At 45.3% G+C, this 20,025-nt stretch overlaps 1 protein-coding gene across 7 annotated transcripts in view; it reads right to left on the bottom strand.

The window, feature by feature from the left end:
• Positions 1–20,025, bottom strand: part of Cracd (capping protein inhibiting regulator of actin dynamics) — a 221,457-nt gene that overhangs the window by 118,082 nt on the left and 83,350 nt on the right. For 5 of the 7 annotated variants that reach the window (XM_085836770.1, XM_029477878.2, XM_029477876.2 and 2 more), the window contains exon 2: positions 2,233–2,378. The gene's annotated coding sequence lies outside the window, so the exon portion shown is untranslated. Of the gene's footprint in view, positions 1–2,232; positions 2,379–12,639; positions 12,889–15,825; positions 15,917–20,025 lie in introns of those variants that run through there. The other 2 variants (XM_085836768.1, XM_085836769.1) reach the window with 2 other exon arrangements.

Raw genomic sequence — 20,025 nt, 5'->3', positions numbered from 1 at the left:
GTTTGACCCCAGGCATTGTCATTCCTCCTATGGCTTTGTCTTATCTCTCAGATGGAGAACAGCATTAAGCATGTACAATCCTGACTGAGACTTAGACGCTCCTCAGAAGTGACTGCTTTTGCCTGGGACACCATTCTTAACTATGTGTCCTCGAAGGCATGGAGGGTGTTCTGCTCCACGTTGGTTGTAGCTCTCCTGTTGCAGGCATATCTCTCGAGGCTGCACCTAGTGTACCACTCCTGGTACGGCCTCACACTCGGGATCGGTTAGGTGAGCTTCATGTAAGAGGCACTTAAATGTAATGGAAAGTAAAATGTATTGAGTGTTTCAGAATCTCCTGGTTGGAGTGTATTAAGCAAGTGACTTGGAGCATGGCGTGTGTGTGTGTGTGTGTGTGTGTGTGCGTGTGCATGTGTGTAAATTTTTTCTATGTTTCGTGAGCAAAAATATTGTGTTCCTGTCACTAAATGTTCTACACACCACAGAAATTGCAGTATTATTTTCCTGAAAAAGCTCCTAAAAAGGAAAAAAAAAAGTAAGCAAGCAAGCATCTGTCCTCAGTATTTGTCAGGACCTGAGGGGGAAAGCAAGCAGGGACTGACAGGGAGTGAGACCCGGATGAGGAGTCTTTCCCCTTTGACGGGAATGAGAGGGGGAGCCACCCTGAGATGGAGCTGAACAATACAGACGGACTGCATGGCTGTGTGCAGTTTAACTGTGAAGGAAATACACTTAGAATTCCAAAGTCACATTGGTAAGAACTCGGAGACACTGATTGTTGGCTGTGTTTGAACATGTGCCTCAGAGGGCAGGTGTTAGAAGCTTCGTTTTGAAGAGAATAAATAGTGTTAGGATGTGGGGACCTCCCTGGTCACAAGGAACTGTGCCTTCAAGGATGGACAGATGTTATCCCAGTGGACAGATGTTATTGCCGTGTGGCTTATCATGAGTGAGCATGTGTTTGGCCCTCTCTTGCTCCCCAGGCTTGTCCCGTGCCCTTTCTCCTTCCATAGCATGAGAGAACAGGGCTATTACCACCTGCCAATGGCAGGTGCCTGGACCTTGCAGCCTCCAGAGCCATGAACCAAGGAAGTCTGGGTTGTTTGTTTCTTTGTTTGTTTGTTCTTTATAAATTACCCAGGCCTGTTTATTCTGTTGCAGAGGTAGGAAAGGAGCTAAGGCAGAATCTAAACCACAGAAATGTATTTATTTATCTTCTTTGGACCTGACCTAGCCTCCCCACACTCTCTCCCTATCCCCAGTCAGCCTGTCTCAGCACACTGGCTCTTGGCTATGCCTGTGGCCTGCAAGCTCTGTTCTTTCCTCCCAGCCTTAGATTGCTGCTTCCTCTGCCTGGAATGTGACTTCCTCAGAGGTCCCGTTCCTGAGAAGAAATGCCATGACAGGCATAACAACACTCTGACCAGGCTTGGGGCATGAATTAAGTGTAATCAGGTGTTTAAATATACCACACATGCCAGCAGGAACACTGACGGCCGTCTTCCTTGACCTTAACTTCCATCTCTTCCCCCAGCTTCTCTGAGGTCAGGAGCAGAATGACTCTCTATTCTTGGGAGGGAGGCAGGTGGGGAAGGTCTCCCAGGTCCAGTGCTCAGACGATGAGGACTGAGTACTGAACCACAGAGCCACGCTCTGTGATCCAAAATCACCACGAGACAGAAGGCACCTTCCTACGGCACAGGATGGAATAACAGCAAGAAGCCAATAAAAATAACAGTGACACACATATTTTATGCACCCTATTTGCAAAGGCTCTTCCTATGTTTGTTGGTTTTTTTTTTTTTTTTTGGTTTTTCGAGACAGGGTTTCTCTGTATAGCCCTGGCTGTCCTGGAACTCAGAAATCCGCCTGCCTCTGCCTCCCGAGTGCTGGGATTAAAGGCGTGCGCCACCACACCCGGCTATGTTTGTTGGTTTAATCAAAGAGCCGATATTCAACAAATATCAGCACCTTGTTCAAGTTCACTCAGCTACTAAGTAGGAGGGCGGGGAACCTGTTCTAGAATCAGATCTCCGGTGACAAAGATCACCAACGCCCATATTTAGTGAAGGCGCCCTGCCCATTTTACAGTCCAGTGCTCACAAGTGTACACACACACACACACACACACACACGCACACGCACACGCACACGCACACACTCATGAAACATTCTCCGGTACCTTCTCTATAAGCAACTTCCCAGCCAGTGCGCTCTATGTAGGGGACTTACTGTTATGAACGGACACAACTCCTATTGTTGCCGGGTAATTCACCACCGAACTTTTCTTCTTGTAGAAAGGTGGACCCACCTCGGGGATGTGCGTCAGGAACCAGGGCGCAACACTGAGACAGCCTGGGAATCACAGCTCTTGGGAACTATGGAGAAAAGAGCAAACAGAAGGCACATTTTATGTCTTTCATCTTCGCCTCAGAAGCCATTAGCACGGATCTCTTTTCTGTTTCTTGACCAAAGTCAGTAAAAAGAGGTGGGCTTCGCTTGCTTGCTTTGCCAGAGTTTTAATTAGGTCTAGGCGATACTGCATTTCGTTGCGTATCTTACATGTTATTGTATGGCTTTACGTATATTTATGAAAAACTTCCTGTTTTTAAGGGGACCAAAAGAACCACATTGATGACTATTGGGACTTTCATGTTCCTATACACAGTTGTTTTACATTTCCTCTTCATGGGAGATGAGCTACAACTGGAGGAGCCACAGGAGAGTGGGGGTGGGGGTGGGGCCGACCAGGTCCTCTCTTTCCCCAGGGGGAGGAAATCTTTCCACCCAGATTACATTCAGATTTAACCAGGTTAACATTTCCTGTGGACATGCACCCTAGCTCTGCCTGGGTAAAACCGTGACACATAGCAGTGGATTTTAACTGGGAACTGAGAGAAGAAAAGCCTAGTTTAGACACAGTTCTTTGCAAACCCAGTGAAACAGGACAGAACCAACAAGAAACTACTCCAGATGGGTCCGTAAAACTGCCTGTGTAGAGGAGGCTTCTCAGCTCCTGGCCATGAAGGACTAATTCATATCAGACTAAATTCTAACCGAATGCAACTAGACACTCAGGTGAAAGTCATCTCAAAAATGTGTTTAAACGGGTGGGGAGAGCTGAGTATGGTGATGTACGTCTGTGATCCCAGTATGCAAGAGTGTACACACACACAGGCACACAGACACAAATATACTCATAGACACAGACACACATAGGCACATACACAGAAATACAGACACAAAGATACACACACAAACACACAGACAGACACACACATACACAGATACATACACAGACACACAGACACATACACAGAAACACACACAGACACACAGACAGACACATACACAGATACACACACAGACACACAGACACAAATATACTCATAGACACAGATACACACGCAAACAGAGAAACACACAGACACACAGAAACACAGACACAAGATACACACACAAATACACAGACATACACACAGACACACAGACAGACACATACACAGATACATACAGACACACAGACACATACACAGAAACACACACAGACACACAGACATACACACAGACATAAAGACACATACATAGACCACACACAGACACACACAGACACACACACACACACGATACAGGAGGCTGAGACAGGAGGAGTAACCCAGATGCAGTTCAGTGCCACCTTCATTTCCCAGCATCTACATGTTTTTCAGAAGTATAGGACAAGAGTCCTGGAAACCGCAGAGAAAGACACAGTTCAGAACCACGCCCTGTCTGTCTCACAGGTTGGAGGAGAGACTAAAGGGGAAAAAGCAAGATTGCCATGAGCCGTGGGGAGGGACTACCCCACACAGCAAACAGCACTGACAGGTTAACGGAGCTCTTGGTAGTTCCTGGTGCTTGCGTACGGGACAGCTATAGTTCAGAAGCTGCCACTGCCGCTAAGTGCTGGTAAAAACAATCAGCCAATCAATCAATCAATCAATCAACCAATCAACCAATCACTCAAACAAACAAACACACGGATCAAACAAAGACCCAAAAAATACCCACTTAACCAGCCTTATGTCACCGTGGTGCCCAGTCTCTTTGACAGAGTGATTGTCAGAAGCCAAAGGAAAGGGCCTTGGGAGAAAACAACCCCCACCCCCAGAAACCATCTACAGTCTCTAGGATGTGTTACGCATAAAGTGCTGCGTTCAGTCAGCAATGAAGTAGCAAGGGGCTGGAGAGATGGCTCTGTGGTCAACAGCACAGACTGCTGCTCCTCCGGAGGACCTGGTTCTATTCCCAGGACCCACACGGAGGCTTACAACCATCCATAACTTGGGTCCCAAGGGATCTGGTGACCTCTTCTGGCCTCTTTGGGCACTTCATGCAGATTTGCACAGACATATGTGCAGACAAACACTCATACACACAAAATAAATAAAACGAGTAAACCAACAATGGTAAGACAATATGAAGGAGAGGAGGAAGAGGAGGAGGAAGAAGAGAAGAGAAAAGAAGAAGAAGAAGAGGAGGAAGAGGAGGAAGAAAGAAGGACGATGAAGCAGCAGCAGCAGCAACAACAACAACATGCCAAACTCTGGCATGATCCAGAGGTGAGGATAAGGATGCGGTCTTTAAAGAAGCTATGATTGACACATTCCAGTTTTGGACACATTCCAGTTTATAAAGACTATGAAGGACTATAACACACACCACTTAGCAGCTTACAATGCAAGCAAAAAAGGCGGGGGGTGGGGGGTGGGGCAAAGCAAACTCAGTAAGGGTACAAAGGTCACAGTTACACTAACTCTTGGCCATCTATGCAAGATTGTGACCACAAATCTTTTCAAGGCCCAAGTCAAGCAGGTACAGAAATTAACGTCGATAGTTCATAAAGCAGGTCTAAAGAACTTTCAACCAATGGAAATAAATCAGAGTACTATTAAAATGAATTATTCCGAAATGATTAAAGATTAATAGGAGGCTATAAAAACAGCTGTTTGTCAAAATTGAGGTAAGACGTACACAGTGAAAAGTACTGTTATAGGGTGACTCATTTGACACATTATTGTTTGGATACAGGGTCTCACCGTGTGACTCTGGCCCCCCTGGAACTTGCTGTGTGAACCCATGTGGCCAGAGCTTACAGAGATCTGCCTGCCTCCATTTCCAGATCTCTGGGATTAAAAACGTGCACCAGGCTCATTTAGGTACATTTCTGATAAAAAGCCCAACTTTAGGGTCATCAAGAAAACATAGAATACATCTATACTTCCAGAAAGTTCCCTCATGGCCCTGTCTATTGGTTCACTCCATGACCCCCTAGGAATACAGTCAATTCCCATGAGCACAGTCAGTTCTTCCTAAGCGTCATGTATCAGGCACACACAGTGTGCTCTTTGTGTCCATCTGGCCGGACACACCCAGGACACTGTCTCAGAGAGCTGTCAGGTCTGCTAAGTGTATCAGCACTGTGATCTTTTTTATGTCTGAAAAATATTCCTTTCATGAAAATACCACATTTGCAGTATCTTCTCGTGTGGTTGGACGTTTGTTTTCATTCAGGGCAATTTTGGATAAAGCTGTTTTATTTTTCTATCAGCTTCTTGCAAACATGCATTTTGATTTCTCTTGGGGAGATCCCTAGCAGTGGAACCAGCAGGTTTTAGGTCGATGGGTGTTTAACTCTCAGAAACAGCCAGACATCTTTGCAATGTGGTTGTCCCACATTGCATGCCCATCGATAACATGATAGCTCTGGCTTACACAGCCTCAAGAATGTTTTGGTGTTGCCGACTTCCATTATGACCTGTCACTGTGACACCTCTAACTGTGTCACAAAAAGACAAAACAATCCCATTTTCTAAATGGGACTTCGATAGACTGTGCCCCAAAGAGGATAAGTAAACCCGTGCACCTGTGGGAGGATGTAGCACCATCAGTCTTGGCAAACACAAGCACACGGTGCTGAGACGCTAACTTGTAGCCTCCTCATGAGGAGGCCACCATGAGAAGCACAGAAAATCAGTGCTGCCGAGGGCATCAAGGCAGACTGCTTGTGCATTGTCTGTGGGATTGTACATTGCTATGGTTGCTTCGGAAAATGGGAGGGTAGTTTCTCCAAGCATTAAAAATAAAATTGTCATGTGATATAGACTTTGGAATTCTGAAAAAAAATATATGTATATATATTCAGATACATATTCATTTCATAAATTGAAATGAATTTCAAATTTAGTATTTCAATTTTCAATTTCTTTTTTTCTTTTCTTTACTTTTTGTTTTGTTTTGTTTTCTGAGACAGGGTTTCTCTGTGGAGCCCTGGCTGCCTGGGAACTCACTCTGTAGCCCAGGCTGGCCTCGAACTCAGAAATTCGCCTGTCCCTAGTACCCAACAATCAAAGCTAATCAACCCCCTATATCTAAAGAAGAAGATAACCCAGTGAAGTCCGTGACCTTGTACACTAACCAAAAACTTAATAAAAAGAAACTAACAGCCGGGCGTAGTGGCACACGCCTTTAATCCCAGCACTCCGGAGGCAGAGGCAGGCGGATTTCTGAGTTCAAGGCCAGCCTGGTCTACAAAGTGAGCTCCAGGACAGCCAGAGCTATACAGAGAAACCCTGTCTCGAAAAACCATAAAAAAAAAAAAAAAACAAACAAAACTAACAAATATATCTGGGTAGTTTTCCCAAATATGAGCACAAAGTCACCAAGAAAGAAGCAATACATTAACAGACAGGAGCAAACATCACAAGGCCAAAAAACAAAAACAAAAACAACAAATTCCGACCCAGAAGGCTGAAAGAGACCGCCCTGGAAGGCGTGGAAAGCAAGTTGCACAATCCAGTGTCACAGGACCACCCCATGGAGAATCAGGACACTCAGGAAGCCCAGCATGTGGCCACACCTACGGGATTAATTTCCTCCTACAAGCCGGGATACCTGTGACCTGGGAACAGAGTGTAACAGATACAGGGAAGCTACTCAGAGCTTTCTGCCCAGGAGCGGAGACTGCTCGGCCTGTTAATTCTGGTCAGGTGGGATGAGGTTTCCCTCAGCAGGACCTCAGATAGGCAGGCATGGTCCCTTTAAACAGTCTCTCAGCCCACTCGTGACGTTTTGGTTATTAGCCTAGCCTTTAACAGCTGAAGCATCTCTCCAGCCCTCACCCCTTTCTCATTAGCAATAGGTGACACTTGTGAGTTTTGGTGACTCTCAGTGGACAGCATGACCTGAATAGTGATACTTTCCTCCCTGTCCTCCCCTACAGACAGCAGGGCACAGCAGAAATGGTCTGGACTTCAGGTCAGGAGACCCTTATTTTAGCCTAGATATGAAATCTATAAAGCTAAAAGTAAAATAAAAGCATTGTCATTGGTAACCGCCCCCCCCCCCCCGCCCACACACACACCTTATCAGAGGAGGCAGCTCCGAGGGGGACTTCAGAGCACCTGCACCGTCCTATGTTTTCCTATCTTTCTATTGTAGAGGAAACACATCTTAATCAGTTGGGATAATCTGCAAGACTCTTGCTATTATTTATTTTTATTTCACATTCTCTTTTCACCATCACATTTCAGAGGCAAGTCCTCTATTTCTGCTAGCTCCATTATCTATATCTGCTAAGTCCATCATCTATGTCTGCTAGCTCCATTATCCTTGTCTGCTAGGTTCATGATCTATGTCTGCTAGGTCCACGGTCTATTCTTGCTAGTTCCATTATCTATGTATGCTAGCTTCATGATCTATTCCTGCTAGCTCTATCATCTATTTCTGCTAGCTCCATTCCTATGCCTGCCAGCTCCATCATCTATGCCTGCCAGCTCCACTGTCTATGCCTGCTGCCCCACCCTCTCATCACTGTTCTCTTAACTCCCCAAATTACTGCTCACCAGTCTGCTCACATTCCACTTTCAAAAGACACTTACACCTTCTGAGTTCCAAGTAAAACTCTTGCCCAATTTGCATCGAACACTCACAACCCTCCTACCTATAGCTCCACAATACAGGATGCTGTTATCTGAGGTCACTATACACTTTCTTCCTTTCTTTTCCTTGGTTCTGTGTCTTCCTAGCTGCACTGAACCCTCCATACGCTCTCCTCCACAGATAAATCTTCAAAGGGACTGTCTGTTCCTTACCAGCTGTAAAGTCAGTGTAGTTGTTGGAACACTAATACCGGCCATTAGACAGGTTTATTCTCCAAGACTCTCCATGTCTGGTTGTTTGGGTTTATTGTTCATTTATTGTTTTTAATTTTATTTGTCTCTTTGACTTTCTTTGACTTGTTATCTCTGTCACCGCCCTGATCCAGGCTCTCATCTAAGCAGGCCTGATGAGGCTGCAGTATTCTGTGATTCAGCAAATTAATTCAGCGCATCCTGTTTGCATAAGTTACTCTCTTTCTACGAAACATATGATTATGTCTGGTTACTTGCACAGTAAGTTTGTGAGCGTAGCATCCCGGGATCCACAGACTGACCCCGCTTTACCTCTCTAAGCTTGTGCCCATACCCAACATTTACCAACCCCCTAAACAAATTATCAATGTCCTTGCTTGCTATCACACAAGAATATCCAGGATGAGTCTCTACCCTACACTCCTCTCCTCTCCTGGCTATCCACATCACTTCCTCTTCCTCTTTTCTTCCCCTCTCTCCATCTTTCCATCCCTTGCAGTGCAGGAGGCATAAAACCCATGCTGTGCCCTTATGGAAGCTAGACAAATGCTCTTCTATAGAAACACATCCAGTCCCAGCTCCTATTGTTTCTCATACAATAGTATGAGTATAGGGGTTGTTTGTTTTTGTTTTTTTTTTTTTTTCTGGGTTTTGCTGAGACCTTCCACTTGACACCCCACTGCCCCTGCGCCTCGTGATCCCATCCCACAGAGGTAACAGCATGAGTAAAATATCCACAAAGAACCCAAACTGGTCAGGACTGCAACTATCACTCCAACCAAACCAGAAAGCACGTGATGTGCAGGGAACAGAAGGACAGGGAAGGAAGGGTCCTCTGTGCCTGTGTTGGTGGCATCAAGATGCTACTCCATTACAGAGGGCAGAGGGGGAGGAGGACGAAGGACAAAGGGAGGGTTTTGTTCTGTGGCTCAGTGAAAGTACAAAGAGAACCTGACCATGGTCCACAGAACTGGCTCCATTGTTTTTGGTAAAGTAGTTCAGCAGATAAATACCTCTGTGGATGCTTGAATTGCAGATGAGCGACCCATCTGCTTTATTTCCAGCTTCTCAAAGGTCGGTGTTCACAAGCACATCTTAGCGGGTAACTGCATCCCCACTGACATGTGACTGGAGAATACGCGGCTATTAACTTACTATAGCCTTGAGGTCACAGCTAGGGTTCGGACCTGAAGGCCGAGGCTTTGGTGAAGAATCTAGAACCTGCTTCCAGGGAGAAAAGGCAAACTTTGAGAATACCTCCTGGGCCCTTTCCTTTGAGAATACCATTCTCTGACCCAAGGCTCCCAGTCAGATGGTAACAATTCTTTAGGCTTCAGACACAGAGCAAAGACAGCTAGCCACTCCCAAACCTGTAACATCTCATTCTCTACTCTCTCCCTCCACTTCATGATTCACCTAGCTGTACTCTCCTATACTGGGACTTCGGAATATTGTAGAGATTCTCTCCTGGTTTAGCTACGAAAAGAAATCCCATACTAGCCCACTCTCAAACAGTAGGAATACACTCCCACCATCCATCCATACCTAGCCCCTGATACCTCAAGGTCATTTCAGGAGCTGCAGAAGAATAAGCTGATTGGCTTATCTCCAGTTTCATCAAGACAGCTTATTCACAACAGCTTAGGCAATAACTGCATCTCCCTGACACTAGACTGGAGAATCATCTATTCATCAACCAGGAAAGCCTGCAGCCTCAATGGTCCTATTTGTCTCCATGTGTTGGTTTGCAGTCAGCTGCTGAAGTGCTAACAGCAAGCTCTGTACAAACCATCTCATCCCCTGCACCACGGCAGTAGTAGAAAAGTAGTAGAAAAGGTACCTGGCCCTCTTGTTTTTCCCAAATCCCTCCATCTAAAAGGTATCCTGAGATCCGACCAATCTGGGTCTTCCATATCTTTCCAGGAATCCTTTGTGTACACAAGCACACAGAGCTATATAATAATTAGTGTACTAAATTCTTCCTCTCCCCATTGACAAAATAGTCACATTTAGATCCAGTAATCTCACTTTTGAATAGATGTTCAAAGGTTTTTTTCTAATAAAATTGATTTTTATTTTATGTGCATTGGCGTTTGCCTGCATGTATGTCTGTGGGGATGTCAGATCTTAGAGTTACAGACAGTTGTGAGCTGCCTTGTGGTCTCGGGGAATTGAACCCAGGTCCTCTCCGAGAGGAGTTAATTCCCCTAACTACTGAGCCATCTCTCCAGCTCCAATGTTCAAAGTTTTAATCACTAGGCAAAGAGATTTCTGCACTTGCATATGCAGTACAGTTTATTCCCACAAGCCACGTTACAGAGGAACCTAAGAGTCCATCAACAAATGTGTGATGGCTGTGCAGGAGAATTCCACTCAGCCTCAAGGAAGAAAGACAGTGCGTCATTTATTACAATAGGGCTCAACTTTAGGACAAAGCGTCAGATCAGATACGCTAGGCACAGAAAGCTAAATCCCACATCTTCTTTCTCATCATGAGCAGAATATATGTGCTGGTTAGCATTTATCAACACAAGACAACCTACAGACATCTGAGAAGACAGATTCTCAGTGGAGAAAACGCCCCCATCAGACTGGCCTAAAGGCAAGTCTGGGAGGTCATTTGTTTTTTATTAACGATTGATGTGGTGGGGGTGGAGCAGCCCTAACCTCCACATATAAGAGAATGCCTATGGAAATAAATGGGTAGATTGGTTACAAAAGAAAAAGAATCTGACTTTTGAACTTCTAATGCTCGGATCTATTTATGGATATCAGACTGATTTATTTACTTATTCCCTTTGGGACTTCTAAAGAGCAAGCATCAATTTAACATTAAAAATAGTGTTCATCTGAGTAAATCAAAATGTTTCACGTTGAACTATCTCATTAATCTTCCATGGTATTAGAGGGACGACATGATTTATCAATATTTATAGCCTTAAAAGGGCAATGTTGACTGGGCAAATGTCCTATCCACAGTCACGTGGTCTCTTTTGTCACCCTGGAGCTTCTCGTAGGAGGAAAATTATTTACTTCATCTACCTGAAGCAGACAAGGATACTCTTGAGGCACCGATATGGCGGCTTAACAGGGTAGAGCTGGTGAGTTACTGCCCATTGCTCAAATTTTGCTCCCAGCCTGAGTTTACAAATAAAGTTGTAATGAAAGGCAGCCTCAACCACTCGTTAAAGCATCACCTTACCACTTCTGCGGCAAGGTGGCAGGGTGAGTACTTACTTACCTTAGGCCGTCGTCCCCAAAGACTAAAGGATTCATTATTTGGCCCTTTACAAAAAGTTTGCCCTTAACACAGAGAGCGCCCCAATCAACAGAACAGATTAAATAGCACTTCTGTCTGTTACTTCTAAATTATCAACTATTACTAGGACTAAAGATGTCTTTTACATTTATCTAATTGTGGGAGGTGGGTCAAACATCTTGCACAAGACTTTGGAGGTCACAGGACAACCTATAGTGGTTGGTTCTTGAATTCCACCACCCAGGGCTTGAACTCATGCCTTCAGATTTCCCTCAAGCACTTTAACCCACTGAACCTTCTCTCCGGCCATTGGATTTTGAATTCTTCAGTAAAGAGCGTCTTGAATTCATCACTTTTCTTTCCCTTACCCTCACCATTGTAAAAGCATGGCACGCGGACAGGGGTGGGCTTCGGCAAACACATCTGTATTGGAAAGTGAAGCTGTATTAGACGGATCCTAAGAGAATCCTTTATCTGCATTAGCTTGCCCTCTTGCCACCTACTCATTTCAAAGGAGATTATAAAAGAATAACATTCAAAGTATTTAATTTAAAAGCTCCAGATCTAGAAATAAGACTACCCATCTTTGATTCACAATTCTGCTTTTCATCAAAGTGTTACTTGGAGTCTTCCCTGCCTCGTCAGGCTGTGGTTAACACCAGCTAAGGGCTTGCATTCTTAGAAGCTGAGAACCCAAAACCGGTATCAATAGTTTAAAAAGGAAGACACTTGCCAGGGGGGGTGACTGTGCAAGCCCTTAATCCCAGCACTTGGGAGGTAGAGGCAGGCAGATCTCTATGAGTTTGAGGCCAGCCTGCCTACAGAGTGAGTTCCAGGACAGACAGTACTACAGAGAGAGATCGATCCCGTCTTGAAAAACAAACAAGCAAACACACAAAATCAACCAGACAAACAAACAAACAAACAAACAAACAGAAAAGGAAGAAACTTCATTTTCCTGAGATTCGATTCCTCTGATGGTCACATATAACAAAACCATTCTTGGTCCCCAAATCTGTGTTTCCCCTGCCCACATGCCACGAAAGACAGCCTTCCCTCTGCATGGTCCCTTCTAATTTTATCCTTTTCTAAAGATAAATGTAAATTTATGCAAAAGCAAGGTGCTATTTCTGTCCTTCCTGGCAGAATCACTTTCATTAAATGATCTCCCGATTAAAAACAAACCTCTCACGCTAAGCTACCCACACACACCTGAGACTCGGAGTCAGTCTTCAAATTACCAGGAACAGTGACCACATTTCAGGTAATTATTTTCTTCAACGACATTAACGGTATTTTTTATAAAGCTACGGATATTATTTAGGATGGATGACAGTTCTGTAATTTTCATACTATATTAAGAACCCTTGGATAAACCTCTTATCTCTCACATTTTATCTTCTCTCCATCCTTGTCTTGCACAGATAAGGCAGGTCCAATATGAAAAGAAATGAAGGCTGAGGGTGGAGCTTAGTGGTGGAGCCTTGACTCACACCTGCACGGCTCTGGATTCAATCCTCCGAAGGGAATGATGAAATATACCCAAGGGAGCTAGGTTGGGGACTGCTTCTAATGCTTTGTCTTAAGTCAGCTCCCAAAAGTCATGCTTCTAGATGCTCAGGGTCCCTATCCCCAGCCGACTTTGATTGGTAATGAAGAACTGCTGTACAGCCAATAGCTGGATAGAGAGACAGAGGCGGGACTTTTAGATTGTTCTGGCAAGGGGTGGGAGTCGGGGGACAGAATCGCTATGATTGGGGAGCAGAGAGATGAGGTAGCAGAGATGTTAATTCAGGAGGAAGACTGGAGGGGAGTGTGTGCTAGTCATGGAGAGGTTCGCAGCCACTGAGCTAATAAGGCATATTAAAAATATTGCCCTCTGTGTGTGTGTGTGTGTGTGTGTGTGTGTCTTGGATGGGTGCAGACTGCATGTGACCCATAAGGGCTCAGTGCAGATTAACTGTTCACCGCTGCAGTGCTAATCCTTATTCTCATACTTAAATTAGGGAGAAACAACATATACCTTTCCCTCAAAAGAAAGAATGTAAAAATACAGGATACGGGAATGATTTAGGTAGGATTTTCCATTACATATGGCTTTAATAATACATACTACTTTTTATTAAAGAGAAATTCAAAGAAAGCTGTTAGTAATATCTTAATGTTCTTTAAAGTCAAGGATAAGACTCTAGGTCCTATCAAATATCATGACTAGCAAGATGTATGTGGTCTGAAGAGGATGCCAGCGCTACAACCAAAACCCGGGGAGTCAGAGAGCTCACTCACACACAGAATGAGTGTGTGTAGTTTTTCCACAAAGACCCTGTCTTTGTCAGTATTCTATTGTGAAGAGACACCATGAGCAAGGCCACTCTTATAAAGAAAAGCATTTAACTGGGGCTTTCCTACAGTTTCAGAGTTCTAGTCTATTATACACACGGCAGGAAGCATGGCAGCTTGCAGGCAGACGTGTGCTGGAGAAGGAGCTGAGAGTTCTACATCGGATACAAAGGCAGCAGCAGGAAGAGAGAGACACAGAGTCTGGCTGGAGCACTGAGAACCCCAAAGCCCACCCCCAGTGACACACTTCCTCCAACAAGGCCATACCTTCTAGTGTCACTCCCTGGTGACAAAGCATTCAAATCTGTGAGTCTATGGGAGGTATTATTCAAACCACCACAGACCCCCCCCCTGCCAAGCGACAGGTGAAAATACAGGAGTACAGTACTAAACTGCTGATCAGCCATGACAACAGTCCCTTTTCCTCAAGACGGTGTGATTGATTGATTGATTGATTGATTGATTGATTGATATGGCTTCTCTGTGTAGCTCTGAGTGTCCTGGAACTCACCCTGTAGACTAGGCTTGCTTTGGACTCAAGAGATCTACTTTCTTCTGCCTCCCTATTGCTGGGATTAAAGGCCACCATGCCTGCCTACTCAAGATGGCTTTATTAACAGGGCTTGAAGAGCGCTCCTTTTCTACACCATCCAATGCTACAGTGTCAAAGTGCTGTCCACAGCTTACAACATGGCCGCACTTCTGCATCAAGAGATGACTAGTGTTCATAGGGAGAAGTGGCTTTGGGTTGGTTGTGAAGAAAGATGTTTGTTTGTTAGTTGCTATACAGGGAAGCAAGAACTCTTAAAGGCTGAAGTGACCAAGAGGGACACTCATGTTCTTCTGGAGTGCACACAGCAACACTGACAAAGGAAGTGTGGTCTCAACACTGGATCCGAAAGAGTCTCTCCCTAGCTAGGTCCTTCTGAGCTCCACTGATGGCAGAGGCAGCCAGGTGACATCAGCTCTGTGAATGTGATTGTTGCCTGTCACCAAGTGACACACATTCCCCTCTCTCCCTGCAGACATATCAACACAGAGATGACAGCTAGCCATAAAGATAAAGCATTATTTCCTCCTAAAACAAACATTGAGTGGACAATTTGCGGGCCTGAGATTTAGCATCTTCCATAAAACATTCATAAAACAGCTGCCAATTAAGCTGAAATGATTGCAGCTCAAATGCCCCGCCTCTCTACTTTGAGATTAGCATGCAGAGTGCTCACTGGGTCTACTTTTATTCTAGAAGGCAATGGCCTGGTGGACAATCTTTATTATTTCTTTTGGGGGCACTTATAAACAGACTATTTATAGGAATTCTGGAGCGGGCAGAGACAGCCAGGTAAAAGCACCATTTCAGCAAAACAGAGGAGCCAACAGGCATCTCATTGTCAGAAAAGCCAACCCTAAAGATCCAGACTCCCTCTCCCTCCCTCCCTCCCCCATTTCTCTTTTCTTATTTTTACAGTTTCATACATGAACAGATTTAACCCCTATTGTTTTCTCTTCTTCCCATTCTTCTCCTGATAACCTCTTTTTTTCCCCCAGCTAGTCCCTCTCCTCCCTCCCTCCTCAAACCCCCCCCCCGTGTGTGTGTGTGTGTGTGTGTGTGTGTGTGTGTGTGTGCCCTACTGGGTTTGGGGCTGCTGGGTGTGTACTGATGGGGAGCTATTTCTCAGAGTTTGGACAAGTTATCCGTGGCAACAACACTAAAAATGACTCCCCTTCCCCTGGCCACCATTAACTACCAAAAGCTCCTCAAAGAGCTCTCTCTCTCCATTATGAAAGGTTGATTGGGCCAATCAACCAATTAACCACAGCAGCTGTGGGTTCAAGACTGCACTGGCCATGTCGGAGGCTCCAGATACATCAGAGAGCGTTTTTAGACATCAGGAAGACATTGAGTCCAGAGAAACAGGGCATTTGGCATCCCTGTTTGATCTGTGCAGAGATTCTTTGCACTAAGTGTCAGCAGCCACATTTAGAGCTTTCCCCCGTGAGCAACTACTGCAGAACGATGAAATTGCATGCACGCGCATGTCTTCCTTTAGAACTTACCTCATTCCCTAGGGGATTAGATGACTTCTAGCAAGTACGAGTGTAGCTCAGTAAGAGTAAACTATGGATGGAAGTTGAAAAATCCAAAGGATAATTAAAAACACCATCCCCAGGCTCCAATAGAAGAACTCACTCAGTAGAGTAACTATTAATGCAGGCTAAAACTAATCGTCACACGGCACTGTGTGCCAAAAGCACACACAAAGCTATTTCGACAGCACCTTGAGTGACAGGCAGGGGCTACTGAGTCTCACTGTGAAGCCTGACTGTGCCATTCACTACTGTGTGAGCTTGGGCCTCAGTATGGGAAATGGGGTGGTAATATTACCTACTTGACAGGATAATTGTGGGGTTTCAGTGAGCGATAAGCATAGAGCATTTAAGACACTTGACAGGCTGTGAATGCTTGATAGTGAGGTACCACTGTCCCACAAAAGTCTCCTTCCTCATTCCTCAGGTTCTCTCAAGATCCCTGTGCCCGCCCACTGCTTCCTTGGGGTCTATGGAGTCTAGCAGGAGGATTATTTATCTCCAGCCCAGCGCAGTGGGCTTGACCACGTGACCTGGCATGGCCTAGGCATGTGAACCAGCACGTTTCCTCTGGCTCTGTCTTCCCTCAGCCGCCAACCCCAGCACGTCTCAAATAGGGGCCGTTCCTCTGGCCTAGATCTCAGAACACAAAGACACAGAGCTCAGGAGTAGGTCTGAGGCCCGTTTGCCCCAGATACAGAATATGGACGAGAAATAAACTGTTCTTGCAAGCCCTGAGACTGGGGGGTCTGTTGACCCCAGAACAGCTGGCTAAAACAGAATTATTGTTTTATTTTTGTTGTTTTTGTTTTGTTTTGCTTTGCTTCTTTGCTTATTGGATCAAATTGTGACTTCAATCAAAGAGAGTCCAGAACATTTTTCTCAAAAAAAAAAAAAAAGTCAGTAGATAAAAATGGCAAGTCTCCACAGTAGATTTCTCACAATAGGTTAAAGGTGGCCTACCAGTAACAAAGACCTCGTGGACACGTAGTGGATATAATCGAGAGAGCTGGTTTTTCTCCTCTATCTGCTGACTGCGTCCTTTGACTAAACTTCCCAGACAGCAAGGAGCCCCTGTGCTGGGCTAATTCACTCTTCCCAGCTCCCTCCTAAGCAGCCAGGATTTACCTTAGCCAAGCCCTACGATCCAGTAAAACAAGCAGTTTCTCACTTTAAAGGGAATTCCTTAATGCAAATTTCTTCGTAGTTTACTACCAGGCTTGCTGATTCTCTTCTTTCCTGCTCTTTGTGGGGAGGGAATGGCTTTTAGAAAATTAGCTTATGAGAATCATCAACTGTCACATGGAAACCTTTCTGAACACATCAGAAGGGATTTTATCTCCTCTCTCAGTCCAAAGCACTGTGGTCTTTCCCAGTGGTGCTAAGTACAGGCCACTGTCATTAACCTCTCTTGGTGTCAGGAGCTGGTCCAACCTGCTAGTGGGAGGAGTCAAAGTGGGGAAATCAGAGAGAAGTCAGCACATAACAATGTCTTGTCATGTGACACACCAGGGAAACAGGAGAGAGGGGTGTTTGCAGACAGAAGAGTGAGGTGTGCATAAGAGGCAGGGGCATCACTTGGGCGATCAGGGAAGAGACACCTGAGGAGCGCAGTCACGGTGACACCTGAAGGACAGAGACTGTGCAATGCATGAGATGTGCTCATGTAAAGCCCTGATGGGGAAGAGATGAGAGCGTTTTAGTTGCTCAGTGAAACAATGTGATGTTTCTCTTGTTCTCAACAGTTCAGTGAAAGAAAGAGAAACACGAGACTGAGTTTGCCTTCCTTAGGGTTCTATTGCTGTGTAGAGAGATGCTACTGTGTACAATAAATCTAAGACACCTGGAAGATAACTAGCCCAAAACGTCAGGGGTGCACCATGACTAAGGCAACTCTCAAACTCTTTTAATTCACTTATAATTTCAGAGGTTTAGTCCAGTATCATCATGGCGGGAAGCGTGTCGTCCAGGCGACATGATGCAGGAGGAGCTGAGAGTTCTACATCATCATCTGCAGGGAGCAGAAGGAGACTGAGTACCACACTGGGTGTAGCTTAAGCATACATGATCTCAAAGCCCGCCTCTACTATGACACAGTTCTCCAACGAGGCCACACCTCCTAATAGTGCCTCTCGCTACGGTAGAGCATTCAAACACAGGAGTCTATGCTGTTCCTTCCTATTCAAACCACCGTGGAGCTGAAGAGCAAACAAACCCAGACCGCAGGGAGCTTTAGAGGTTTCGATCTTATTCTGAGAGGAATAAGAAGACATGGAAGGATTTTAAGGAAGGAAGTGGTGAGCTCTGTTCTGCAAGTGATCAAAGATATGTGGGGATGGAAGAAATGGAGAGAGAGAGAGAGGAAGCAGACAGAGGAAATGTCTAAAAGGGAGAAGAGGTGAGAGTGTGAAGAGGAAGTGGAAACATAGGAGGCATATCCTGGGGTAAAAACGAGTGAGTCATGAAGGAAGGCTCATGCACCTGTCCTGAAGGATGAAGGTGCTGATGCAGTCTAGAGAGAGGGAGAGAACTGGAGGGAGATCCTGGCAAAGCATGAAGGCTGAGATGCTACTGTGTACAATAAATCTAAGACACCTGGAAGATAACTAGCCCGAAACGTCAGGGGTGCAGTTGGACGCGTAGGGCTGTGAGTTCCAGGAGCCCGGGGGAACAGTAAACTTGGGAATGGTCACCTTTAGGTGAGGAGGGCATTCTCATGGGAAGGTGGCACTGCACAATGTCAAAGCCAGGGAGCAAGGAAGTACTGTGAAAGAAAGGGTGGTGTGAAGAATATAGAAGCAGATAGAGATAACATAAAAGAGCTTTTGCGAAGATGGTTTTGAAAGCAATGAAGGAAGCTCCTGCCCTCTCAAAGCTGAGGAAGGCCTTGGAAGCCAAGAAGGCACAGTCACAAAGTGAAGATCCTCACACATCACCAGCCTTCAGGTGGCCCAAGACTCCATCTCCAGATGCAGCTGAAGTCCCCTCTGAAGCGCTCACCCAGGAGAAACAAGCGTGAACACTATGCCTTCATCCAGTTCCCCTGACCACAGAACCAGCCATGAGGAAGACAGAGATAACAGCATGCTTGTGTTCACTGTGGATGTCAAGGCCAGCAAGCACCACACAGGCCGTGATGAAGCTCTGTGGCGCTGATGTGGGCAAAGTCATCACCTCGATGAGGTCTGATGGAGAGAAGAGGGCGTATGATCAGCTGCATCCTGATTATGATATGTTAGCTATTGCCAACAAAATTGGGATTATCTAAACAGAGTCTAACAAAAGGAGAAAAGGAGAAGGAGGAGGAGAAAAGGAAATGAAGGAGGAGAGGAGGAAGAGAAGATGGGGAAGGAGGAGAAGAAAAAGAGGAAGAAGAGGAGGAAGGGGTAGGTGAAGGAGGAGGAGGAGGAGAAGGAGAAGGAGAAGGAGAAGGAGAAGGAGAAGGAGAAGGAGAAGAAGAAGAAGAAGAAGAAGAAGAAGAAGAAGAAGAAGAAGAAGAAGAAGAAGAAGAGGAGGAGGAGGAGGAGGAGGAGGAGGAAGAAGAAGAAGAGGAAGAGGAGGAGGAGGAAGAAGAGGAAGAGGAAGAGGAAGAGGAGGAGGAGGAGGAGGAAGAAGAAGAAGAAGAAGAAGAAGAAGAAGAAGAAGAAGAAGAAGAAGAAGAAGAAGAAGAAGAAGAAGAAGAAGAAGAAGTTAGTAGTGGTAGTGGTACTGGTAGTAGTAGTTGCCACTGCCACTCAAGTAGCCAAAAATATTTATTACAAAAATAAGAAGAGTAATTTCAGTGGAACTCAGCAGTCACTATCTTGAGCAAGGGTCCAAGGTCAACACTGTCAACAGTACATGAATCTCAATCCTCCATCACCTGACGCACACAATGAGAACACAAAGCAGACACCGTGATGAACTCAATTGCCTCTCGTGAAACTGAACCACGGGAAGAGACACATCTGTAAAGTGATTCCGTCTGACAAAAAAAAAACTGACCTGTATTCCACGGAGGCGTCAGGATCATGGGTGGACTGAAGCCACACTCACCAGCAAGCAATGTGTAAACTCAAGCATCGTGGCTTATTCAAGCCGACGGCCAAAAAAATGGGAACACGTTTTCATCTAGGCCATCTCCAGAACTTGCTCATTTAGTGGCCAAACTCAGCTCTCCAGCACTGCTTT

This window comes from Mus caroli, unplaced genomic scaffold, assembly GCF_978045245.1.
Source record: "Mus caroli unplaced genomic scaffold, Mus_caroli_1 scaffold_4, whole genome shotgun sequence".
Taxonomy (NCBI): domain Eukaryota; kingdom Metazoa; phylum Chordata; class Mammalia; order Rodentia; family Muridae; genus Mus; species Mus caroli.
The sequence above is the reverse complement of the archived record's forward strand: the minus strand, read 5'-3'. Positions and strand labels throughout refer to the sequence as shown.